The 8,058-nt window shown below is 37.9% G+C and overlaps 1 non-coding gene across 1 annotated transcript; it reads right to left on the bottom strand.

The window, feature by feature from the left end:
* Nucleotides 1-608: 608 nt before the first annotated feature.
* Nucleotides 609-681, bottom strand: TRNAV-CAC (transfer RNA valine (anticodon CAC)). Its single transcript has one exon. It is a non-coding gene; the product is annotated as a tRNA-Val (tRNA).
* Nucleotides 682-8,058: the final 7,377 nt, after the last annotated feature.

Genomic DNA, 8,058 nt, shown 5'->3' with positions numbered 1-8,058 from the left:
GAAGATGGAGAGACAGAAATAAAAAAAGAAAAAAAGAGAAGAGGTGAGTGTAACAGAGAGAGGAGGGAGTGAGATAGAAATAGATAGATAGAGAGAGAGAGGATGTGTGTGAGTAAGAGAGAGAGAGATTGAAAGTAAAAGTGAGAGAAAGAGAAAAGGAGAAAATAATTTTCGACGATAAGACTGCCCTCTCGCCTTTTCGTGTATTGAGTTCAACGAAAAGGTCCACGCCGAGGCTGATCTCTGGCGTGCATCCCTCGTGTGGGAAACTCGTGCTGGCTGTCTACGTGGGTGTGGGGATTGTGGGTACTTGAAATGCGGATGTGGGAATGCGCACTGGGCATTTTGAATGTGATCTGACGTTAATTACACTAAATTGTGGGCGCTGCAGTAGAAAGAAGTAATATACAGAAAAAATAGGGCATCCGACCAATCTTGTGATCATTCAGTAGCAACAGGCATCCTCTAACATCTCGGTGGCGCCAGACGTTCGGATGCCGCTCGGATGGTCATCCTCTGACGTGGATGCTGCAATCCAGGTCACTGCAGCATCAACAGCTGTTTCAAGAAGACACGGAGAGTAAAATTCTTCCAAAATCAATTGTCGTTGTTTCCGCTCGGGATCGAACCGAGGACCTTGGGCGTGTGAAGCGCACGTGATAACCACTACAACACGGAAACGATCGTAATGTTGGATGCCTCACTGTTTTATATTCTGTTGTAAATAGTGGTTGAAAGCGAGAGAGAGAGAGAGGAAGAGGGAGAGACTGAGAGAATGATAACAATGATAAAAACAAAAACCGAGAATATGAGTGAAAAACGATAAAGAATGAAAGAGATTGTGTATCCACTATTTTACATTAAGTGTGTGTAAATATAAATAGGTATATATGAATATATATGTATGTATATATACACACACAATGTATGTGCTCCTATATATGTGTGTGTGTGCGTGTGTATAAATAGATATATATACATGCTTATATATAGATTCACAAATATGTACATACACACACATACATGTACATACATAAATATATACACACTTATGTGTGTGTGTGTGTGTGTGATATACATATGCCTATTTATACACTTATAAACATATATAAATAACTATATATATGTATATATGTATCTCTCTCTCTCTCTCTCTCTCTCTCTCTCTCTCTCTCTCTCTCTCTCTCTATATATATATATATATATATATATATATATATATATATATATATATATATATATATATATATATATATATATATATATGTGTGTGTGTGTGTGTGTGTGTGTGTGTGTGTGTGTGTGTGTGTGTGTGTGTGTGTATGTGTGTGTGTGTGTGTATAATATTCTACATAAAAGTTATTCAACACCAATTTAAGTTCTTAAAACCAGTAAATAATGAATATATATGTAAATCAATATTGCAAGCATTTAATTAAAAGGATCAGCTTAGATACCTTTCAATGGAGAATGTCTTACACTTATGAGGAAAGCCAAAAGGGAAATATTTATTTTCTTTCTTTCTTTATCATTTTTTTATTTATTTTTTTCATAAAACTACAGAAATAACAGGATAAACAATTAGATATTGAAGGATGCAGATGTACTGCACTGCAGGAGAACCGCCAGTGTTTTTTTTTTTTTTTTTTATTCTCCTTTTGGAAGGTTTTTCATTTCGGTCCTCGCTGACATCCGGTGATCATTAAGCATCCTTGAAAAAAAGAATGTTTCGATTGATTTTCTCTCTTAGGTCGAGGTTTTGCACAGGTGGTTAGGAATGACAGTTATTATCCGTTATTATCACAAAGATGTTGAAATTCTCGTTTGTCACGTTCGGTTCACACGCAAGATTCTCGGTTCGACCTCGAGAGGAAACGCTTGACAATTTTATAATCCCTTTCATTACTACGCATATGCCATTCTCTTTCTCTCCATCTTTCACTCTCGCTCTCTGTCTCCCCATATCCTCTCTCTCTCATTTTTCCTTTTCCTTTTTGTCTTTCTGACATTTTTCCCGTATCATCTATTTGATATTTCTGTTAATTCCTCTTTCCCCATTTCCCCATTTTCTCTCTCATTTCCTGCCTTGACCGATAATCTCTGAATTCTCGCTTCCTTTTTTCCCTTTTCACATCGGCCTATGCCGTATCTCTATTTTTGTCTTGTTTTCTCTCTGTGTAATAATACCTGGCTATAAACAGCTTCTCGATTTTTTTTCTTTTTTTTTTTTATTCAAGCCACGATCAAATAACATTCAAATCTCATTATAAGACAAAAAATACAGCCTTCCCGCAGGTAAGAATCAAAGGCGTAAGATATTATGATAAAGACAACAAAGGTGAATGCGCAAATGATGAAAAGGGAAAGAAAAGACAAAGAAGAAACATGAAAAGCAAGTAACAAGGTTACAGAAAAGTCATATATGAAAATAGTGAAAATAATGATAATGATTATAGAAATGATAAAAATAATGCCAATGATAATGATAATAATGATAACAATAGATAATGATTATGATGATAATGATAATGATAAAGATAATAATGAAGAAACTAATGATGATACTAATAGCAACGATATTAGTAATGATAATGATGATAATAGTAATGATAAAAATGATGGTAATAGCAATGATAATAGAAATGATAGTACTAATAATGATACTAAAAATGATAGTAATAATAATGATACTAAAAATGATAGTAATAATAATGATGATAAAAAAATAGTAATAATAATGATGATACTCACAAGGATTTAGATTTATTTAACTTCATCTAAACAAAGAAGTCGACGTGGTGCAGTCGTTAACACAGTCGCCTTTAACATACCCGTACACACACATACCCGCGCTACAAATGAACTCACATACACATACACACCCGTATACAGACGCATTCACATACAAAAACACACACAAGCGTACTGCAAATGAACTCACATACACATACACACCCGTATACAAACGCACTCACACACTTACACACACACACACAAACACACACACACGTACACACAGACAAACACACATATAAACACACATACACACACACACACACACACAGACAAACAAACAAACACACTCATACACACGCACACGCACATACAGACGAACACGCCCACGCAAACACGCATATACACGCAGACATAAACATATATATACATGCACACGCACAAGCACTTACATACACTCTCTCTCTGTCTGTCTCTGTCTTTTCTCTCTCTCTCTCTCTCTCTCTCTCTCTCTCTCTCTCTCTCTCTCTCTCTCTCTCTCTCTCTCTCTCTCTCTCTCTCTCTCTCTGCCCCTCACATAAATGCACATAGCATCTTTTCTCTTTCTCTGTCTGTCTGCCTCTGTCTGTCTATCTGTCTCCTCTCTCTCTCTTTCTTTCTTTCTTTCTCTCTCTCTCTCTCTCTCTCTCTCTCTCTCTCTCTCTCTCTCTCTCTCTCTCTCTCTCTCTCTCTCTCTCTCTCCCCTGTCTTATTCAAAAAGATGTAACAGAAATACCATTTTCAAACCTTTCCCATTGCCCCTCGGCCACGGTGGCCGAGCGGGTAAGGCGCCAGTTCGAATCCGCAACAGCGGGTCTCGGATACGCTGTTGCGGGTTCGAATCCACAAAAGGGAGCAAAAAAAGAAATGCTCCCTCTGATTGCAACATTGCCCGGGGTTGAAATACATGAAAAACCCCGGGCTTTAAAAAAGAAAAGGTTGCAATGAGAGGGAGCTAAAAATGCTCCCTCTGATTGCAACATTGCCCGGAGCTGAAAGACATGAAAAGCTCCGGGCTTAAAAAAACATGAAAAGCGCCGGGTTGCAATCAGTTTTTACTTAAAATGTAAGTTCAATTTTTTTTTTCATTATTAATCACTGTAATAGATTATCATCACGATCATTATCATTATTATTATTATTGCCATCATTATCGTAATAATTATTATTACCATTTTACTTCCTATTTCCATTTGTATTCCTTTTATCATCATCCCTATAATAATACGATCACAATGATTCTGTTAATAACGGTAATTATAGATCGTAATAGCTATGATTATGAGTGTGATGATAATAATAGTAATCATAATCATCAATGAAATGATAATGGCAGCAATAATAATAATTATGATGACAGTAATGGTAATGATAACAATAATGATAATGATGATATTAATAAAAGTAACAATAACGATAATAATAAGATTATTGATAATAATGGTAAATTTGGGAAAAGCCGTCACCAAAGAATTGATGAAAACTAACCATACAGCCTTCAAGTTTAATTAATGATCACTTTTCAATAAATAAACTCGCAAATGAATAATAACGGTTATTCAATTATCAAAATAAATAAAACATATTATGAGGAGGTGAGCTTCACACGATCGCTGAGGGAATACTGGTCACATTTTCACTGTTGTAATCACGGTACCGATGAAGGGACTGGAAAATCTCTATGAACCAAAATATTTCTTAGATCGACCTGGAGCTAAGAAAGAAATCATGGAAAAACCATATTTGATTTTGCCTTTGAATGTCTCATTTATAGATTACAGGTCCCTGCTTTGCCATTAAGTGAACTACGTAACAAAATCAAAAAGCGAAATGTCATACGTCTACTACGAGTTTCATAAATTCGCGCTAAAATATGTCCTGATTTACGGTCAGTCGTGTTACCCAATACACTATAAGGACATGGAAATAGAAAAAGAAAAATATTTCTGTCTAGAATAACAATTAGGGAACAAATTAAATAATTTACTTCTTATTGCCTGCACTAGATAACATACAAACATAATTGCCCATTAGATATTTTTCCTTATTATTATTCATTAAGCTATCATATCCTTAACGTTATTTCGCCAAGGTCGGAATTACCAGCATTTATTCTAAATTCAAACTTTTTCTTGTGTGTATTTAGTTTCTAATTATCATGTGGATTAGCGTTTAGATAAATACACACATCAATTTAGATAGATATACAAGCCTCTAATATATAACCTAAAATGTAGTTAATTATCCAAATATATTCTTTACCGTTTTTCATGTCTTTAGTGGTTGATGCAATGAGATCTAAATATAAGACAGGAATTATACAAGATATTTCGCATATATCCTCGTCTTTTTTAATCGATTTGCAGATGTCTACATTAATCTTGTATGAGGCGAGTGCACAACGGGGACAGTGCAACGCTGTTCCGAGTGCAGCAAAAAACTCTTAGCCATTTGCGGTAAATGATGGATTGTTCCAGCGATTGCCACAGACGCCGTTCTTGTTCCTGTTCTCACGGAAGGAGGAAAAGGAAGTGAGGCAGAGTGCACTGCAGCAAACGATGTGGTTCTCTTGCAGACGAGGCTCAGATGCTGAGCGATCTAGTGGCTGGTGCGGGAGGGAGGACGTAGGAAGAATAAATAACACTGTATTATCACAGTGATATCGGTAAGGTGTGTTATCGGCCAGGCAGTGTTCCATTTAGATGTTTGGAAAACGGTAATCTCACAGGATTTAAGGAAGAGAGAGGAAGTATTACTTAATTCTATGCTAAGCCGTGAGGTGGAGGTGGGAGGGGGCGTATCCTTGCCGCTAGACAAAAGTAACAATATAATTTCACGTCATATTTTCTATTCTTCTGAAGGGAGAGGGAGGGAGAGAAAGAAGGGCGAGGGCAAAAAATAAAAAGAGAGCGAATGAATAGGAGAAAGAACGATTTGGAATTTGGCGTAAGACGGTTTAACTAAGGGAGGTGTGGCACCTTTGGTGACGTCATCAAGACTCCCCGTGCTTCTCCCGAAATTCCGATCGGTGGCCCTGTAGAGACGGATGTCGTAGATGCTGCTCTCGAGATTAACCTGGATCTTCTGAAGCAATTTCTCTAAAGAGTAAGGTTTAATGGCATCAAAATTTAGGTTAGACACACCTCTGGTAAAAATAGTTCATAACTTTTTGTTATTCTACTATCCAACCAACTAACAAAGTAATCAACGCTACCAAGAACATAACCTCATTGACGGAGGTAAAAAACGAACACAGAAAAACGAAAAATTCACACAATAATTTCCCAGATAAATTGGCTGAGAACCTCGGGCATTACGAAACTGGGGGAATATGGCAAATTCTCGTTGATTCTCTCGGCAGCGACCGCCTGCGTTTGATTTATTGTGAATATAAAGCCAATTGAGTAGTCGGGGGGGGAGGGTCACGTGCCTCCTCCGTTAACATTTGTTAAATTGTTGCTTTAATACTCTCTATTTAGCAATTCATCGATTATTCTGACGAACGTTAAAACACAATAGATGCTAACCCATTTACGAAGTTGGCAGAAAGGGAACGACGAGAGGAACCAGAAGGAAATAGAGAAGGGAGGAATGGCGATTTTACAATAGCAACTCTGTTTCTACTAAATGTTTGTAGATTATTGCGTATGATTTCTTTAGATTAAACAAGTTCTTTTTTTGATGGCTGCAGACCTCGAATTTCCCAACTGCAGACTTCTAATTTCTTCTATTTCTCGAAGAGGAAAAGAAATATGGCAACAGAAAGAGCTTTTGGAAGCGCAGTTCTCTCTCAAAATAGCTTTGCAGGATGTAGCACATCTAATTTGACGATGAAATGGCCAAACGAAAGAAGACATTTTCCGATAAGGATCAATGGCGGAGACATTATGGCACCCCCCCCCTCACAGGTTAATATCATGGTAAGCACAACTTTCTCTAATAACTAAGGCCAATGTGGTCTAGTGAGTAGGATACGTGGCTCTCAGCCGCGAGTCCCGGGTTCGATTCTCGACTTATGTTGGTTGGGTTTCTATTTTCAAGTTGCTTGCTCATGTAGATTAGTATTATCCGAAGCATGAAATATAAATAACTTCAAAAGAAAACACTGAAATCAGTGGGACGACTAACATAGTTTCTGGATGCAACTGCGAGAGTCTGTGCTTACTTGTGAGACTGTGTGGGTCTCGTCAGCTTTTACTTTGAACGTATCATATGGGAGTTGGATTGTTTTGTGTAACTGAGAAGAGAATTGTGAAACGTTTAGATGAAATGTGTGACATGGCATTACTATGACTATTATTTCATGTTCTAAAATAATAAAATAAGGAAAGTGTCAGGTTAACTATCTTGTTAAACATCTTTCTAAAACCCTGACAAAGACCTCTGTTTCCAAGTTGTCAAAGCATTAGTATGGACGTAACTAGAGCTGACAAAAGTCTTCCCATGTCTGCTGAATAACGGAAGCATTTGCCGAAGGAAAGTAAAGTGGGAAGGTGCAGCATCGGCCCCGCGGAAACACGTTGCTTGGTTGAGCTAAATAACTTTGATTTATACTTCTTTTTTCAAAGACATTCCTTCAGCAGATCGAAGTTAATCTTAGGAGCAGCATTAAGGACATCCGCCTCTTCAGTGCCACCGCTACAGAACCAATCGGAACTTCGGGAGAAGCACGGGGAGTCTTGATGACGTCACCGAAGGTGCCACACCTCCCTTGGTTAGACCGTCTTACGCAAAATTCACAACGTCCTTTCTCTTATTAATTAGTTGTTGTTTTTCGCCCACCTCCTTTTCTCTATCCCTCCGTCTCCTTTCAAAAGAATAGACCAGCAAAATCAAAATATGACCTGAAAATTTTATGTTACTTTTGTCTAGAGGCTTAGGATAGGCGGCTCCCCCCCCCACCCCGCGGCATTGCATAGAATTATGTAATACCTCCTCTGTCTTCCTAAAATCTTGTGAGATAACCGTTTTCTAAACATCTAAATGGAACACAGCATAATATTACGATATGATACGGCGATAATACCGTATTCTTTATTCTTCCTACGTCCTCCCTCCCGCACCAGCCACTAGATCGCTCAGCATCTGAGCCTCGTCTGCAAGAGAACCACATCGTTTGCTGCAGTGCACTCTGCCTCACTTCCTTTTCCTCCTTCCGTGAGAACAGGAACAAGAACGGCGTCTGTGGCAATCGCTGGAACAATCCATCATATACCATATAGTGTTTTTTTGCTGCACTCGGAATAACGTTTCACTGTCCCCGTTGTGCATACCAGTTTATCGTAG

The sequence above is a fragment of the Penaeus vannamei genome, chromosome 11, assembly GCF_042767895.1.
Source record: "Penaeus vannamei isolate JL-2024 chromosome 11, ASM4276789v1, whole genome shotgun sequence".
Classification (NCBI taxonomy): Eukaryota; Metazoa; Arthropoda; class Malacostraca; order Decapoda; family Penaeidae; genus Penaeus; species Penaeus vannamei.
Note: the sequence above shows the minus strand (reverse complement) of the source record. Positions and strands in the feature narration are given on the sequence as shown.